The sequence below is a fragment of the Pelodiscus sinensis genome, chromosome 7 (assembly GCF_049634645.1).
Source record: "Pelodiscus sinensis isolate JC-2024 chromosome 7, ASM4963464v1, whole genome shotgun sequence".
Lineage (NCBI taxonomy): Eukaryota > Metazoa > Chordata > Testudines > Trionychidae > Pelodiscus > Pelodiscus sinensis.
In genome coordinates this window covers 47,774,420-47,793,873 of record NC_134717.1, presented here as the reverse complement: position 1 = coordinate 47,793,873, position 19,454 = coordinate 47,774,420, and the positions used below count along the sequence as shown (strand labels likewise).

The 19,454-nt window shown below is 42.5% G+C and overlaps 1 long non-coding RNA gene across 1 annotated transcript in view; it reads left to right on the top strand.

Annotated features, from left to right (window-relative positions):
• The first annotated feature begins 3,907 nt into the window (after positions 1–3,907).
• Positions 3,908–19,454, top strand: part of LOC112545183 (uncharacterized) — a 110,572-nt gene continuing 95,025 nt past the window's right edge. The window contains exon 1 of the long non-coding RNA XR_012905235.1: positions 3,908–4,026. This is a non-coding gene — a long non-coding RNA (uncharacterized LOC112545183). The remainder of the gene's footprint in view (positions 4,027–19,454) is intronic.

Here is a 19,454-nt window from a genome sequence, read left to right as displayed (position 1 = left end):
CCCCAGCAGACCAGGGAGATGCGAAGCTAGCGACCCCCCCCCAGCAGACCAGGGAGACGCGGAGCGGCTTTTCTCAGCAGACACCTCAGCTTGAGAATAAAGGACTGAGGGAAGTGAGGTGTGGGAGAATAAAACTGAGCTCTGGAGAAATGTTTGGCTAGAGTTTCCCCTACAATATGTACCAGTTCCGACATACATACAAATTCAACTTAAGAACAAACCTACAGTCCCTATCTTGTATGTAACCCGGGGACTGCCTGTATATTCATTATTAACCCACAGAATCTAGTAATATTCTGGGATCACTGTGCTAAAAGCATTTTACCTGTTAAGACCTTAGTTCAGAATTCTTTCTTTTTGTCCTGAGTCAGGTGATAGTACATCCCCATTGACTCCTAAAACATAGCAGGCAGGTAATTGCATTAGACCAAAATGTGTATCTAACAATTTTAAACTTTTACGCACTCTGCTTCCCCAAGCCTTGTCGGCAATGTTTAAAAACCTAATCTCCCAAAACGGACCTGTTATTGCACACTTTGTGTTGTTGATTATGTGCTATGTAGTTTCATTGGACATATATAGCATTGCCCTGATAAATATCTGATGAACAAACTAATGCTACCACAAAGAAACTAAGGATACAAGTCTACAAGACTTAGTAATGAGAGAGGGGCATCTGATAGCAGATTTTGGCCTTAAAACTATATATCTCAAATTTGTCTGTCATCACTTGTATTTGCATTGCTTCACGAGGGTTAAGTCCCCCAGAATCTATTCATCAATACACACCTCACATTACTTAAATGAGTTCACTAAAAAGTCTAAAAATTACCAGCCCAGATCACCCTGGTACACCCCGGTTAAATAACAACTTGATGAGCTGTCCGGTGATAAGAGCAGAAACTGGTCCCGTGTTCCTCAAACCAGAAATCTATACCAAATTTCCACCACACCCTCAACCACCTTCACCTCAAATGCCTATACAATTTTTCATAGACTTTACTCAAATGCTAACGAATAAGAATTCTGGAACATCAATGAAGTTAGCAAATTCAAAGTCTTGGAAAGGACCTGCCAGCAGCCTTGCCTGTAGATGCTACCTTCTGTACTTCTAGAATGAGCATCCAAGATTCCAACAAACTCCACAATGAGAATCCTGTGCTGCAAATGGTCAATTTACTCTTCTGCCAGCTGCAACCTGTGCTGGTTCCATTTCCTTCCCTGCCTCTCACTGTCCCCTCACTCTTATTTGGATTGCGTCATTGGCCTCTCCTGAATTTATAGAGACATTGAATAACTCATGCCACTGCACCAGCCAAGTCAGTTTTGATAGAGATGTAGAGTTGGAGATACTGGTTGAGATTACACTTAGCAGGGGAAACACAAAACTCTGATCAAGCTTTGTTAAGCAGAGAGGAATCCATTTTCAACTATTTTGCTTTCAGATACATGCATTTGTGATATTTAAGTCTACTGACACATGGGAATGAACAAACTGGCCAGATGACAAGCAGAACTGAAATCAAGCCCTATTTGCAATTCAGACAATTCAGTTAATTTTTCCCCTTTCGTATTTTTCTTTCTTTTTATTCTGGCTTGCTGCTAGCTTGAGCTAGGAGCTGAAGACAAAATGATGAAGTCTCTTGAGAATCTTTCAGCTCATCTTCTGCCATGATATCTCCATCAAAACAAGTGAGATTTTTTTTCCCTTCACCCACTGTTTTAAGTAAAAGCAGTGGTTGATGAAAAAGACTGATATCCTGCCTGACCCCTGAACAAGCACTGGAATTACACTTGAGTTTCCAACATGACAACACAACCAATTACCACTAGGCTAGGAGACTGACCCCATTTGCCCCCTTTCTGTAAGATTTCTATATGACAGCAGCTTGTTTTTTACTTGGCATCTGTTTCCTGCTATTGATAGAAATGTACTATGTTATCAGCAAAATCACCAAGCAAGTGGCATTTTCTGTACTTCTACATTTGTTGTTCAACCGCACTTGTCAGATTACACTTGTGCTGCTAGGCTAACCCTTTGCCAAAAACAAGGAGAAAATACTTATCTCTGCTGCCTCCTTCTCCCATCTTAACTGCCTAACTCTTTTGCTTTTTAGAAGGAAATCTATTGACTGCAACAGATCCACTGCAAGCCAGGTAAGCTTTTCTCAGATGCCTAATGTTCTCTTGATGTCAAACAAACTCCTTGTGAACACAATCAAATGAAGTGTTGATCATTTATTAAGTTCAGAGTAACTTGTATGTGTCACTGCATTGCTTGGCACAAGAGGAAATTGCGGAAGAAGATGCGTATTTTAAAATACTGTGGGGTTTTTTCTCAGTGAATATAAAATATCATTTTAGCAAACGAACTGGATATTATTGAACATATATTTGCCATTTGCAGCATTGTTTCTCCTAAGGCTTCATATACTGGGGTGGTGAAATTACATGGCACTGTTACAATAGGTAGGAAATCATGTTCCAAAATACAGTTTTTAAAATGGGATTTTTATTCTTCTTTGCGTAGCCATGTGTGCAGATTGCTATGTAACATCTTGAACCTAGCACAGTAGAAGCCTTCTGCACCAGTCATTGTCTTAGTAAACCCTAGACAGTTGAGCTCAAATATTCTTGTAGTCTGGTTTAAACCTTCAGTTCTGAGTTAACAACTCAACTGTAACAACTTCACGGCTTGCAATGGGATAGTAATGGCTATTACCAGCACAGTAGTCATAGTGGAGGATTGGAATTGGGAGAGCCCTTAACTCTTGAAATACTGACATTTTTGTAGATTTTCAGAATAATTAAAAACATAAGAGAACTAAACCTTTGGGGTATGTCTACACAGCAGTGTTATTTCGGAATAACTGATGATATTCTGAAATAACATAGTCTGGGTCTACACTACAAGTAGTTATTTCAACATTATATCAAGCTGGAGGACTTCTTACTCTGACTCCTGTAACCCTCATTTTACAAGGAGTAAGGGAAGTCGGAGGAAGAGTGCTCTTCCTCTCACTTCCTGCTGTGCAGACAGCGCCAAAAGCCAAAATAAGATATTTCGATTTAAGCTATGCAATTGATGTAGCTCAAGTTGTGCAGCTTATTTTGGCTTTAGTCCTGCTGTGTAGACATGCCCTTCAAGACTATACTCAGCTCTATCCAGGTACTGAACACAAGTTTCATAAAATCAGTCACTGTGTAAAGGTAGAATAAGAATGGATTTCATGCTTGGAATCTGAATTCATTTGCTTTTGTAGTTTGGTCAGACTCATAAAAAATACTCTTTTAAATGCAGGAGGTGAGGATTTCACTGGCTGATTGATAACCAACGTGTTGGTGGGTGTGGAACTGATTTAGGTAGCTTATATAATTGCCTTCATTTTTCAAACATTGTGTTAGAAGAAAAACAGCATAAACATTGTGCTTTTGCCAAATTTAATCCCTAAACTACCAATATGACCTCAGGTTGGGGAGCAGATGCACTCTTTCTTTCAGGTATGCATTTAAACAATGAATGTCCTTGGCTCCCAAAAAAGTTGTTTGTGTTTCAGTTTGAAATTCTGAGTTTCACATTTATGGACACTTTCAGAAAGTGTCAATCTGCTTTCCCTTCTGCAAAGGTCTCTCTATCTCTCTTTCTCTCTCTCTGTGCGTGTATGTATCTATACATACACACAGAGAGATTTCTCAGGTTAATCTTTCACATGGAGCTCTCTTCTTTGCAGCATCCTTAGATGGACTGTAGGTAAATAGAGCTTATAAACCACCCAGTGGCCAATAAAGAGTTAAAGAAGTCTGCAGGCCCCAATTACTGCTCCCCATCCCAGCCCCCAGCCCTGGCCGTATTCCTGTCATACTCAATTTAGTATGAGATTCAGCTGGGGAGGAGCTTTGCAGCTTGCCATAAACAAAGAGCAGTAAAAAAGAGGAGTTCCTATACCTTCTCCTTAGGAGAAAGCTCAGGAGAGCAGTGTGGATGGAATTCTTCTCCTGGCTGGCAAGGTTGAAAAAGTTGCTGGGGTGAGTTGGTATTATTGATTTACTTCCTGTCAATCAGTAATGAGAGCAGAATTGAATTTAGGCCTTAAGAGGAGCAAAATACTTTTGTTGGTGTCCTAGACATGTTTTAATACTGCTGACAGACTATAAGGCATGGGCTATCTCCACATGCCTCTTGTAGCACAGTATGGAACACTCCTTTACTCCCCCTGAATTTTCCCTAATTTGGGTGGCTATAATTTCACTTTAACAGCCCCAGGAAAAGAGAAGCCAGCAAACCCTAGTGAAATAGTTCATTTCCTAATAAGATTTCAGGGAAGTAGCAGTCACAATAAACAGTCCAGTAGGTCCTCACCACCACCCCCAAGTCCTTGTTTATGTAAGGGGACAGTTACCCCTTACTAAAACTCTGTGGGAGTTTTTTGGTTTGCCAGCTCCCAGTTTCAGAAGGGGAAAAGTTCATGAGACTGACAGACCCCAGAGACAATGGAAAGCAGCCAACACTCCAGCTCAGCCTGATTGACAGGTTGGACAGGCCAGTGAGGAAGGGGAGAGGCCAGGCCCAGTCCTCCCTGTGAGCTGGGATTGTTCTGGCTCTCTCTGAGCAAACAGAGAGCTTAGATACTGCCCAAGGAGTGCAAGTTGTGTGCAGAAGTCCTGCAAAAACAGGGAGCTGAGAGACAGCCGAGGGAGAGCAAGCTGTGTGCTGAGGGGCAGTTTTTGCAGCAGCAGAGCCAGACACACACAGCTCAAGGAGCGCAGACCCTGTGTTGAGCAGCAGACGGGCAGTGCTCAGAGAGCCAAAAGGAACAGAGAAGCAACGCAAGAAGCTAGAGACTGGCCAAGCAGCACAGCCTGCAGCTGGATGTTGGTGAGCAGCTGGGAACTGCAAAGTGTGGGGAGAGGCTCTGGACTGGGAGAGGGGTCTGGCCACTTAGAGCTTGAGGCTGTGTGGTCACTGCCAGAGCAAGCGTGTCCAGCCTGCAGCCCCCTGCAGCACATCCAGGGCTCCTAAGGAAGAGACTGTGAACTGTCCTTACACTCTGCAGGCTGCTGTGTTGATGTCCCTGTGCTACAGAGCAGGGCTGTGTGTTCTCATTTAACCATTCTCATTTTTTCTTATTCTATTCTCTTTAATCAGTTGATGTTTAATAAATTGTATTTGCTTTGAACCTTATGAAGTGATCACTGGGCCAAGAAGGCCTGCAGTGTAAAGAGAGCACCTCAGAGTGGGGACACCCTAACTCCTGCCCCTAGTGACTACAAGGTCGGGGATTAAGCCCCAGGAAACCTGGGCCCAGCCTTGTTGGGGTTTCGAGGGCTCTGCTACTCAGGAGAGTGGAGGGGGAGCCCTCAGGATCAGGGAGGCCGTGGGGTAAAGGAAGTGGGAGCGGGGACTCAGATCCTTTCGCTGGTCCATTTCACTGGGGTGGTATAGAAGCCAGGAAAGTTCCCCACAATAGCGGGACCATTCCCCCGCTTACATTTAGAACTCCCAATTTCAGGTCTACAAGGCAAAGCTTCTAGTTAGGCTGGTATCCTAGAGCCTAAGCAGAAAAAACAACCAACACCTACTGTAGCCTTTTACTTCCCTCTCACTTGCTCAGTTCCAAACAATCCACTCCTGCAATGGAGAGAGGACTCTTGATTATACTCCCAGGATGTCCTGGCTATAGGCTCCAGCCTGTCCCTTAAAGAGGTAGGATACCTTTCACAAGGATATTGTATAGGGCACTTGCCCTGAAAGAATGGGGGACTCTGGCTGGAATGAATTTTGCTAAGAACTTCATCTCCATAAATCACTGTAGATGTCCTTTACATTGAAGAGGTACATTGTATCAATCTCTTATCTTATCTGAATCTATACTCAACCTGTTTTTGCTCTGCTTATGTCTAATACAGACACTCTGCTAGTCCTAGTCTACCCCTCTTAAAAGTCAGCTCTCTGAAAAACCTAGAAGTGTTAAGTGACCCTAACCCAAATGTGAACATCAAGCCTTATAACTGCATCAGATTTGAACCCTTCAAAGAGCAGTGCCATATAATAAAAAATATTGATATTAGGATAGTGCCTAGTTAGCAAGCTAGTCATGACCTTGTCATGCTAGGAACTGTACAGAAAGATTTTGGGGAGAGGACTACCTTAGTTTAACACCAGATGCAATAGAGAGTGAACCAAAGAGGAACGGAGGAGAGAAAATGGCACACTTAGCTTAGTGCTGTTTGAAGAAAGGCAAGGATCATTATCCCTATCTTTCAGACGGAAAGGCTGTGACACAGGTTGATGCCATGAATTATTTCAGGTCATACAGCAGACTGGCTGATCAGAGTGGTCAGATAAGTGGCAAAAGGATGTATCAAACCCAGTTTTCCTCATGCCCAATCCATTACACCAGACAGTCTATCTTGCCTTATATAAGCTCTTTGAAATGTCTCCGAGGCAGAAGAGCAAATGGCATTCAAATTGTATATCCAACTTCATTCACTTGAATTTATAACCTCTAAATAGTATATTAAAAGTCACTAGCTTGGAGCTTGACTCATCTAATTTTGCATGCTAAAACGCATGTCCTACATCAAGTGCTGAGAATATTTTTGCTTCTGAGAGCTTAGCTGACTCTTCTTCAATTTTTATTGGATAATGTTCACATTTTATGGCTTTGGTTAAATAGTGTGGATAAATACATATACCTATTTCATCTGGTTGGGATTTATTTCAATTACAACTATAGGATTTGAACAGTCTATCATACAGTCAATTCCGTTTTTTCTTTGATAAACTTTTGGAAGCAGAGACGGTGGCTACATTTGTATTTAGTGTAGTGATTAGCAACATGGAAACCCAGTCTGAATGGGGACATCTGGAAACTACTGAAATATAAATATTAAATGATAATGCAATTTTTTATATGGTGAAGCCCACTCAAAGGGCGGAATTGAAGTTTTCTTTAGAGGGTTTGGGAAGATTCTGGTTGCCCCATCCTACAAACATGAGACCTACAAAAAAATACACAGAAAGGCATCCAGAAGAGCTTCCATTTGAGGAGAGCTTAGAAAGATAGCTAGTTCAGCTTGGAAATGAGGTGACTACAGGGGGATATGATAGAGGTCTAAACCTCTTCACATAATACAGTGAAATCCATATACAGCAAGTTTACAACACAAGTAATTACTTCTTCACACAGCATATTTTTAACCTGTGGATCTCTGTCATGGGGTTTTATAAAGGCCAAAAATATAATTGGGTTTCAAAAAGAATGAGATTATTATCCATAATGCTTAGGCATGCTAGCCTATGTTCTAGGGATGTCCATAAACCTTCCACTACCAGAAGCTGGTAATGTTAGCTTAGTTCTTGTGCTGTTAGTATAGTGTAGTGACCTCCCAATGCATTATTTGCCTCTCTAACATTCTTTCCTGTGCCAAATCTGGCATATTGTAGGGTAGGCTGTTTTGAGGAATGTGTCTGTTGAAACCATCCACCGATTATGTGGATTTTAGGTCTCAAAGGGTGTATCTAAACTACACCCCTCTGTTGACAGAGGGATGCAAATCAAGCACTTCAGAAGTGCAAATGAGCCCAGGATTTAAATATCCTGGGCTTCATTTGCATACACACATTCGGGTGCTGTGCCGATCACGCGCCCTTTCAAAAGTGAAAGTAAAGTCTAGCCGCGGCTCTGCCAACAGCGGGGAGCTTTTTCGGCAGCTCCTGTACTCCTCAAAAAATGAAGAGTACAGGATCTTCCAAAAAAGTTCCCCACTGTCAGCAGAACCGTGCCTAAACTTTACTTTCACTTTCGACACTGAGCCCGATTGGCACAGCATTGGAACGTGAGTATGCAAATGAAGCCCAGGATATTTAAATCCCGGGCTCATTTGCACTTCCGGAGTGCTTGATTTGCATCCCTGTGCCGGCAGAGGAATGTAGTCTAGATGTAGCCAAAGAGAGATGGAGGTCTTTTCCATCCTGCTTTCACTGGGTCATAGTCAAAGATAATTCTGTCAGGGCAGCTAGTAGGATTTCAGAGCAGATGACCATACCAACTTAGAAGGGTTCAACTGTTTGAGGGAAAAGGGCCTGTTTAGTTGAAAATGGATCTCTTAATTTGACTTGAATTTATAACATTTGATTATTTCAATCATTTGGTGATCTTCCATCTGAAAGGGATCCAACTTTTTTACACTCTCCACAAAGAAAGGCAATATTTCAGTCCCACAATATATTGACCACATACTTGTATATTCTTATCTCCACTTCTCTACTTATTACTATGTTTAGTTTGCAAAAGAGATGTCCATTTACTGATGATTCTTGGGCTATGTCTACACTACAAGGTTTTTGAGCAAAAAATGGCTGTTTTGTGCAAAAACCAGCAGAGTGTCCACACCTCAAACGCATTTTTGCGCAAAAAAAAAAATACAGTAAATCGACAGGACAGACGACTTTTGCTGGTAGCATTATTTCTCTCCCCATGAGGAATAACTCCTTACAGCTCTTTCGCAAAAAGGCAGATGTGGACACTCCTCAGGGATTTCTTCCAAAAAAAAAAAAAGCCATCAGAAAAAGCACAGATGTTCTGTTAATGGCCATCAGAGCCATCAGAGCTTTCTTGCGCAAGAGCATCCATGCAGTGCGATGTGCTTTGAGGGGTGGACGCGCTTTTGTGCAAGAAGTTTTTGAGGAAGATCTCTTCTGCAAAAAGCTTCTTGTGCAAAAACCCTGCAGTGTAGACAGTCATGCAGTGTGGCCTTTTAATTTTTTCTAGATGACATCCTTGTTCTCAGCAAAGGAGCAGGGGTAAGTTTAAATTATGAACAAACCTGGCAACTGTTTAGATCAAGAGTTGATGTTTCTCTAGTTAGAACTTCCCTGAAACAATTCCTATTTTATGATCTGAATTACACTGGAGGTGAGACTAGATAATCACCATGGCTACGTCTACATTGGCCCCTTTTCCGGAAGGGGCATGGTAATTTTTGAAATCGCAATAGGGAAATGCGCGGGGGATTTAAATATCCCCGCGGCATTTAAATAAAAATGTCCGCCGCTTTTTTCCAGCTTTTAGAAAAGCCGAAAAAGAGCGTCTACACTGGCCCCGATCCTCTGGAAAAAAAGCCCTTTTCCGGAGGATCTTATTCCTACTTCGAATAAGATCCTCCGGAAAAGGGCTTTTTTTCCGGAGGATCGGGGCCAGTGTAGACGCTCTTTTCCGGCTTTTCTAAAAGCCGGAAAAAAGCGGCGAACATTTTTATTTAAATGCCGCGGGGATATTTAAATCCCCCGCGCATTTCCCTATTGCGATTTCAAAAATTACCATGCCCCTTCCGGAAAAGGGGCCAATGTAGACGTAGCCAATGATTCTTTCTGGCCTTAGAGTTTATGAAACCTTCATGATAGCTTTTCAATTAATTTCAGTTTGCAGGATCAAGCCCTTATGAATTTTAAGCTACATGGGGAAAGAGCTAGTATCACTGTTTTGTTCTGTATAAGTCGGAGTGCACTGTCTGTGCTTAGCAACTGCAATTATTATAATAGCAACACTTCATATCCCCCATTCAATTTGAATGAGAACTGGCAAATTCTGCATTTGCCTCAAGGCAGATAGAAAACGATGTTTAACACATCCAGTACAAAGGTTAAATAAAACCTTAATAATTAGGTGGTCGTTCACATATTAACAAGTTTAGAGGATATGTGATTACTCCTGGTGACATTAATGGGAATTTTATGCATAGAATGAAGAAAGAATATGACTATTGGTAGTAATGCAAATTGAAACAAATCTCCAAAACATAACTTTTAAAGCAAGGGCCATTCATGAAACTCTTTACTTTAGTATCTGAGTATCATATGCAATTAATGATAAAAGGATACATTTGCATTATGATTTTATGTCAGCTAAATGAAGAAGCAGAATAATTATTAACTAAAAATTGCCATTAGACATGTAGCAAACATTTGAAAGCAGATACTGTGCTTGGCTACCAACTAGTAGCCCAAGACAGCAATCTAGGAAAATACATTTCAATGTAATTTGGAAAACTCTAGCAAACATGAAAAGGATTGAAAAATTAATTAAAATGTTGGTTGATACCTGACAGTAATTTGAGTTAGAGACAAATAATGAGGTGTGAATGATTTCTTCAACAACAGCAGAAATAAATCCCTGATATATATGTCATCGAAGTGTAGCTGTAGCAAATGAAATGTGCAAAAGGTTGTGAATGAATTCTCAAATATGGCTCCATGCTTCTTCACTCAGCACATTTCATTTTCACACACACAACCTCACGCTCTAACTTTATCCAATCAGGTATAAGTATCCCCTTTTGTTTCCTCCTTCCAAGTACACCCAGCTCCTGAAACCACCTTGCTCTTTTTGTTGAGACATTCTTCCTTCAAATTACTGCTTTAATACACACTTGGTTCAGAAGGCCTACAAACTCCAAACTTCTCCTTTTCATGAAGTGATGACGCAATGGAGGAAAAGGCACAATCCACTGACTGCTTCCATAAAACAGGACTGAGAATAAGCATCACATTTATTGATATCCTTCATGCCTTCAGTTATCTGTTTAGATAATGAGATGCATTTCCTACACAACCTCATAAATTACAGTCCATATACATCTATTAACTGGAACATAAACTCTACCAAACTTTCTTACATACCGGCATATACATTAGATCTTGCCTACATGAGAGTTTCTGGTGTAGTTGTAACTGGAATTAATGGACAGTGAGAAATTCAAGTCAATGACCACAACACAAGACCATGCTGATGAATGAGGCATGCCCAGTCAACTAGTACAGGCAGTCCCCGGGTTACATACAAGATAGGGACTGTAGGTTTGTTCTTAAGTTGAATCTGTATGTAAGTCGGAACTGGCGTCCAGATTCAGCCGCTGCTGAAACTGATCAGTTTCAACAGCGGCTGAATCTGGACGCCAGTTCTGAATTACATACAGATTCAACTTAAGAACCCCAGGCATCCCCAAGTCAGCTGCTGCTGAAGCTGATCAGCGGCTGATTGCAGGAAGCCCGGGGCAGATCAACTCTGCCTCGGGCTTCCTGTAGTCAGCGCTGGTCAGTTTCAGCAGCGGCTGACTTGGGGACACCTGGGGCAGAGCAGCTGGGGTGCTGCTGGGTTGGTCCAGTAGCGCCGCCGCTCCTCGGCGCTACTGGACCAACCCAGCAGCACCCCAGCTGCTCTGCCCCAGGCGTCCTGATTCAGCCGCTGCTGAATCTGACCAGCAGTGGCTGAATCAGGACGCCTGGGGCAGAACAGCTGGTGTGCTGCCCGGTTGGTCCAGTAGCGCCCAGAGCGGCGCTACGGGACCAACTGGCAGCGCCCCAGCTGCTGTACCACAGGTGTCCGGAGCAAAGCCATGAAGCACAGGGGCAGCGGGACAGCCCAGACGCGCTGTGGCTGTCCTGCTGCCCTCGGGCTCCGTGGCTTTGCTCTGCTTTGCTCCCCGTCCCCCTGGTCTGCAGACCAGGGGGACGGGAACAAAGCAGCGGAACACGCGGGCAGCGGACAGCCCAGACGTGTCTGGGCTGTCCGCTGCCCGCGTGCTCCGTGGCTTGGCTCTGTTTTGCCCCCCCCCCCCCGTCCCCCTGGTCTGCAGACCAGGGGGATGGGGGGGGGGGCAAAGCAGAGCCAAGCCACAGAGGACGCGGCCAGCTGACAGCTGTCAGCTGACCGCGCGCTCCGCGGCTTGGCTCTGCTTGGCTCTGCTTTGCCCCCCCCCGTCCCCCTGGTCTGCAGACCACGGGGACGGGGGGGGGGGCAAAGCAGAGCCAAGCCGCGGAGCACGCGATCAGCTGACAGCCCAGACGCGACCAGCTGCAGACCAGGAGGACGGGGGGGGAGCAAAGCAGAGCCAAGCCTCGGAGCGCGTGGGCAGCAGACAGCCCTGTCCGCTGCCCACGTGTTCCGCTGCTTTGCTTCCTCTCCCTGGTCTGCTGGAGACCAGGGAGAGGAACGGCCCCGTTCGTAACTGCGGATCCGACGTAAGTCGGATCCGCGTAACTCGGGGACTGCCTGTATTATGAACTGGTATCCAAATTCCCCACAAGTCATAATCACAAAGGAAATGTCCTCACTTCAGATACCATCAGGCAAGGTGCCCTCAAGTCAGGGTGACCCTGGAGCAGTAGAGGATACGCAGGTAGACAGATAACAAGCAAAACAGTGTGTGATACAAAGGAAGGAGTTAGCAAATGTGCACCTGCCATGGAACAGAGGTGCATCCATACCTGTTTCTGTAAAAACTGCAAAGATTGAATATGATTAAGGCTGGTTATTTGTCATAGTAAAATGTCAAAATTCTCTTGCATTTTTGTTATGACTTGCTGCGTTATCATATCTTTTAAAAAAATTAAAACACAATAAAATCCTGACTTACTAGAAGTGACTAGTCCCACTGAAATAATGTGAGTAATGTTTTCAGGATAAAGGCCTGGAGTCTAAATATGTATTTGCTAAGGGGGAAATTTTGTATTTCTGACTTGTGTTGACTATTTTTAAAATATTGCTCAACACGAATGAGGGTTACATAATTGAGTCCCTATAAAATATAGATCTCTGTGAATTTTTAACATGATTTTAAAAATATCTACTGTTTCAATGAATGAAGTTAATCTCTTTCAGAAAGGACTCCCATCTTAGGTCTTGATTCTGCACATTTTTACTACCTCTTCAGATCCTGAATAATAAACATACACATCTTGTCAATTGAAACTGACACTGATGCAGTGTTAGCAGATGCTATTATGAACTGAACTTGGCCAACTCACCATTCATTCCTTCAGTTCAATATTCTGGAGTTGAATCTATTTACAGTATTAACATTTAAACCTGTCTTACATTTCAGTTACTCTTTTTTGTATGTAAATTAAAAAATCGGAAATATAAATCTGGCAAATTTCCAAACCAGAAAACTTAGTTTTAAAAAATTATAACACCATTTAAGGCAGCTCAGTTTCTTTCAGTGCTTAGATTTTGAGAAAGATGTGCTAAATATGTGGTTATCACTTTACAACCTTAACTGTTTTTTAATAAAGTTTTTTGTCTATACATATTATAAAACAGTACCAGAGAACACTAGACATCATGCTTGCTCATTACACATTCAAAATGTCACTTTCTTGGACATAAACAACTTGTGCCTAGAGAAGCTAGTTTGAATATGATCACTCATAAGGGTATGGTTAGTTTTCTCTATAGCTGTTGTCATGATAAAACAAAACCTTAAACCCAGCAGGAATATATAGAACTTTGACTATCACATGTCAACCTTGCCTCCAGAAATGACAAAGTACTTCAAACTAAGAAGAGTCGAAATACTTTAAAAAAGAAAAGGGTTCTCCCTGGAATTCCGAATCTTGGTTTATTTCCTCCAGCAACAGTCTGTCTTGATCACTGCAATCACTGTTTACTGTATCAGCTTCCTCTGTGCTTTAAGTATAATGGCACTGATACAATATTGTATATTGTTATTTTATTGCCAGATAAAATGGCAACAGGAAAAGGTCATGTAAGTAAAGCTTTAAAAATGTGACTCACTAGCTTTTTCTTAAGTCAGTCCCACTGACAGGGAGGGGTGAAGGGGGTAGTTGTCCCGGGGTCCATTGATTCAAAAAGGCCTGGGGCACCCGGCCACAGCTGCTGCTACTGCAGGAGCAGTGGCAACTGGAGCACCAGGCCCTTTACATCGAGGCTGGAGCACCACAAGGCATGCTCCAGGCATCTCGGAGAGCTGGCTGCTCCAGCCCCACCCCTTTTGCCACTGAGCCCCCCTCTCGCTCTTTGCCCAGGGACCCAGCAAGTCTGTTGGCCTCCCCTCCCTTAAGTTATTTCTGGCTCTTATGGAGTATGCTGGGGCTAAGGCTTTGCAGGTATACACGTGAAACTCGGCTTTGTCCATATTCCCCAAAGCTTAAATTAAATTCTTGCTGTGTGCTTCAGCAAGAAGACTCTGGTGTGTGTTCTGAGTGTGCATATTTGTCTTCCTTCATTGCTATTTGTCTAGCTTCCTCTGAACTTTTTAAAGGATGACAGTGTTTACATTTGGCCTACCTTAGCTATTAGATTCTTATTTTGCCCCATGATTGACTCATTCCTATGGTGCCATGTAAGAGACCTTAAGTCTGTTGGATGTGTTATTTAAATATTTGATTTCTTCCATTAGTTCATCTTCCTCCCATTTCACCTCTTCAGAAGCTTACATCAGTAACTTAAAGAGGTGCAATCTTCTGGATGGCAGCAACTACATTGTGTGGAACAAACAAGTGGTATCTAGGGAGAAGCTAACAACATATTACAGGAGTCAGTCAGTCATACTCCAGAGGTAGTGGTGTGGTAGCCCTCTCCAGCAGGGAAAGGGTTGCAAGCAAGCCAGAGGCCAATCAGGCTGGGCCCTATAAAAAGCTACAAGGGCTCAGAGGAAAACACTCTTGCTCCAGTTGTGGAGCAGGAGGGACCTGGCTGCCTGAGACTTATTTCTTCACACAAAGCACAATCAACCTGTAGAACTCCTTGCCAGAGGATGTTGTGAAGCCCAGGACTTCAGCAAGGATCAAAATTCAGCTAGGATCAAAATTAACTAGATAAGTTAATGGAGGATAGGTCCATCAATGGCTATTAGCCAGGTATCCCTAGCCTCTGTTTGTCAAAAGCTGGAAATGGTTGATACCAGGAATGGATCACTTGATGGTTGCCTGTTCAGTTCATTCCATCTGGGACACCTGGCATTGGCCACTATCAGAAGACAGGACACAGGGCTAAATGGACTGTGGGTCTGTCCCAGTATGGCCATTCTTAGCTTCTTATGGAAGCTACAGAGGGTACCTGAGTTGGAGCAGTGCCGGGAAAAGGCAAGCAGAGCTGGAAAGCTCTGGCCAGGCAAAATCCCAGGCTGCAGAGTTGATACAAAGACCGGAGGGTGCCAGGGCTACAGTGAGGCAGCCAGGACAACAGAAGGCAGTAGGTCCACATCCCCTTGCTAATGATGAGTGGCTGTTTCAGGCTACAGTTTGCCCCTGAGACAGGGGCTTGATGGTGACTGGCATTCGGTCACGGAGACAAGGTAGACATAGGGGATTGAGATTCCCTGGCAGGGGAGGACTCCAGAGTGTGGGGGCATCGTTCAAAACAGAATGTGAATCCCAGGTGCCCTATGAACTCACTCTCAGAATGCTAATTCCTAAAATTGACTCATGGCATTTCCTGCCCATTGACCTGCCCCAAATTACTCCCTCACTTGTCTCCACCACTGACTCACAGTGCAATCACACACCCAATTTATATTTGTGTACATCTTGATGATTCAGTAAAAGTGTTCTGTTTTTTTTTTTTTTTTTTTTTAAAGCAATGAAGATAAAATAGTACTGAATATGGAAACCCTCAACAGACTTTCTCATGACAAGTATCAGAGGGGTAGCCGTGTTAGTCTGAATCTGTAAAAGCGACGAGGAGTCCTGTGGCACCTTATAGACTAAGTGACTCCTACACTTCAGTTAGTCTATAAGGTGCCACAGGACTCCTCGTCGCTTTCTCATGACATTTAGGCTACGTCTACACTGGCATGATTTTCCAAAAATGCTTTTAACAGAAAAGTTTTCCGTTAAAAGCATTTTTGGAAAAGCACGTCTAGATCGGCAGGATGCTTTTCCGCAAAAGCACTCTTTGCGGAAAAGCATCCGTGGCCAATCTAGATGTGGTTTTCTGCAAAAAAGCCCCAATAGCCATTTTTGTGATCGGGGCTTTTTTACGGAAAACAGTACTGTGCTGTTTACTCTGGCCCTCTTGCGCAAATGATTTGTGCAAGAGGGCTTTTGCCCGAATGGGAGCAGCACAGTATTTCCGCAAGAACACTGACAATCTTACATGAGATCGTCAGTGTTCTTGTGAAAATTCAAGCGGCCAGTGTAGACAGCTGGCAAGTTTTTCCACAAAATCATTTGATTTTTGCGGAAAAACTTGCCAGTCTAGAGCCAGCCTTAGTGTTTGGGGAAGCTCTATAATGCAAGGCTATGTAATGCAGGAGGTCAGACTAGTCCCTTCTGGCCTTAGAATTTACAAATCTGTAAAAGAATAACTCAAACTCTATTAGAACGGAGCTAGTTACCATTGGGTGCTATTTGTTCTGACGTGCTGAACTGCTCTCACAAAAGTGAAGCTGGACTGAAACTAGGCCCTGAGTGGGATTGTGGCTGGTCAGGGCCCCCCTGGAGGGAAGGCAGGCCAGACCCAGAGATTTTGGGTTTCTCAAGCATCCGCCAGCGGTGGTTCAAGCAGCACTCTGTGCGGTGGCTGAAAGGGAAGTGGTGGAGTCTGATACCTGCGCCCAGAGGGAGAAGAGAGAGAACCTCACAGGGCCTGAGACTTTGTGTCCTGCTACCTCAAAGGAGGGGATTAAACATTTGCAGTGACCTGCTTGGAAAGGGTGCTGGGGAAAGTAAAGCCATGCAGCCTACAGCACAGTGTCCTGACTTGAGAAGCACACAGGAAGCAGTGTCCTGATGCCACCAAGTTACAAAATTGGGATGCAAATATAAAATCTCCCAAAGTGTAGTGTTGTTTAGACCCACTATTTACAAATTTCTGAATGGCAAGCAGGCCATACCATACGTGGTGCGGAGGTGTTGATTTTAACTTAATCGATGTGAAGATCCTCTTGTGTCATGCTGAGTGATAGACACTAAGTCAAAGCATGCTATCTAGCAAAATTTAAAGGAAGTATATGGCTGGATGGTGAAATTATGCTTTCCTGTGCCTAGGCAATTGAACATGAGTGGCATAGATAGAAATCAAAATGGGCTATTTCCCCAAGTGAATAAGCATAAATTCTTCACTCTTTTACAGTGTTTCTCTGAATTCATTCAGGCATCTGATAACCTGATTGGATTGTGGCCAGAAGCTTGTTTCACCAGGCTTGGTTGTGCATTCGCAATGAACAAATTATTGCTGGGATGTGACAAAAAGTCTTTGCTTTTTTAAAAAACACGAATGATTAAAATCTCATTTAAAAAGCAAATTCAGAGGGCAGCATTCAACAACAGAGAGGTGCAGCCATGAATCTCCAGCATTTCTGAATGTATTAGTATCCACAGTATAAATGTTTTCCTTGACAATAAAACAACAACCAAACAATTCCATCTGACACAGAACTGGGGGAAATCTACCTTTTCTCTCACCTAAAATGGACTTCATGTTCACAGCTGACTTTCTCAAAGTTAGACTGAGACATGATAAATCCCACTCTACTATCCAGTGATGGAAATGTCTACTATCCAGGGCTTTACGTATTCTGTCATTTATAGCTGCAATATACAGACTCATACTTCAGAATCTAACTGGCATTTTTAGAAAAATATATAATTGAAGAATGCCTTAGAATGGACACTGATACAATATTATCTTACAAAGACTACAGATAGCCTCAGACAGGTCTGAGGTGTGTGCCCCATTCATTTCAAAGTTTGAAAGAAAGATGGCAGTTTAAAAGTCAACCATTTTATTAATTCCTGATTAATTTAAGAGAAACATCTAGCTAACAAGTCCCTGTGCCCCAAATCCATACTGCTTCCGCAATCATAATTGTATCTGCAGATGTCCAGGGGCCTAAACCCTATCTGCCCCCAACATGCATCAGTCAAAACCTTCTGTTTCCCTTCAACCAACATTGCACACAGTTATGTTAAGTTAACATGAAAATTTTGATCCAATATTGCTATTGCTGACTCTCCTCCTTATTTCTTCTCTCTGCCAAATTGAATTAAAGTCAATCAAAAGTACAATAATATCTTCTTAACACTACTTTTCCAAGTAACAATGGCTGTAGTTGCCATAGAGATGTTATACAATCACAATGGGGGGGGACACGTGTTCCTCTTTGTCTCATGATTCAGATGCCTTCCCGGTAAAGATTGTCTCTAACATTCGGGCAGTGATATTAAAAACATTTTGAACATTTTGTTTTGACAGTTTCACTTCTAATGATGAGTTGAGTTCTTTTCAGAGTTGCTAGGTTATCACATGATTCAGTTGCTGAGTTGTCAGGCTGCGTGATACCTATCTAAGGTTCTGTATCTTGCTTTTATTCTTACACTAGTCTGTACTGCATATGGTATTTTCCTTGACATCTTCATAGTCCCTTCATTGTCATGCTTAGTGTTTTTTCTTTTCATCCAGGTTTCAGTCGAGTTATTTTTAATGTATGCCAAGTTTCACAATTATCAGACTCTGGTGGTTGGAGATTTTTCTTCATTATACATGCACTGGATTTTTCATCACACAAGCAGCAGTTTTTACTTTTTAACAAATACATTCTGAAGAGAATAATGAAGCTTATTTCAAGGTGTTATCATGCTTTCAGGTCTTGTAAAAGGAGCCTCTTTGCCTTTTTATCCATTTAGTCAATGGAGGAAGCGTTGTTTGTTGTTTATCATTTGCTCTAATTTCCCCTAATTTAATATTAATTTTTCTCTTTGCTCTGCTGGTGTTTTTTTCTTTCATTTCCCATTGCTAATGCTCAATGTTTATTTCCTAGATCACATTTTCAATCTAGGTCAAGAAACTTATGTCACAAGTAGACTTAAAAAAAAAAATCTGGGCAGCCAGACCAACAATTACACAGCAAATTCTGGATCCTTTTTAAAGACCGGGTTTGTGTGTCCCACCGTAGTTCATGATTTGATTGGAAAGTTTTGAAGTATTTCTTTTGAATGTTTATTTCTTAAACAAAACTGATTCATTATGTGTAAACTTCTAACATGCATAAGACACTATCACCAATGAAATATTAGCCAAGATCAAACAACTTAAATTAAATAAGCTGAACTTTGTCTCATTCCCCTGAGGATAGAACTATATATTATTAAAGCTTTCCAATATAATCTGCTATAATCCGTTACTGTAAGTATAAAGGAAGGGGAGAAACACATTTCATTTTACACTGTGAATAGATTTAATTCTCCAAGCTGGTCCTTTTTGTCACTTCAGTAATTGGAGAGGTACTAATATTCTTACACATCAGCTGGATGGAACTATCCTCTGGACATAAAGTAGTGGAGTTTTGGTTACGGACTCCAGATTCCATGCACTCAGGACCCATTCAAGCAAAGCATATGAGCAGACCATCCATGAAGTGCACGGGTCACATTGTGTGTCAAGGGGGTGTGAGCAACAGCTCCACTTCTCAACCTAGTCCATAAGTGTCACTGTTTGAATGAAATAGCTGTGCTTGAATTCCAAACTAGTTCTCATTTTCAGTTATGTGAGCCCAGTAATGTTGGTGCCTCAATCAATAGAAGTATTGCTAGTTGACTTGGGCAGGAGCCATTTGGTTACATCCTGCATTCTGATCCCCTTTCTAGCATGAACAATTGCTTCAGTCCTTGTTTTTATCATAATTTTGAATATTTCTCCTTGGGAAACTCT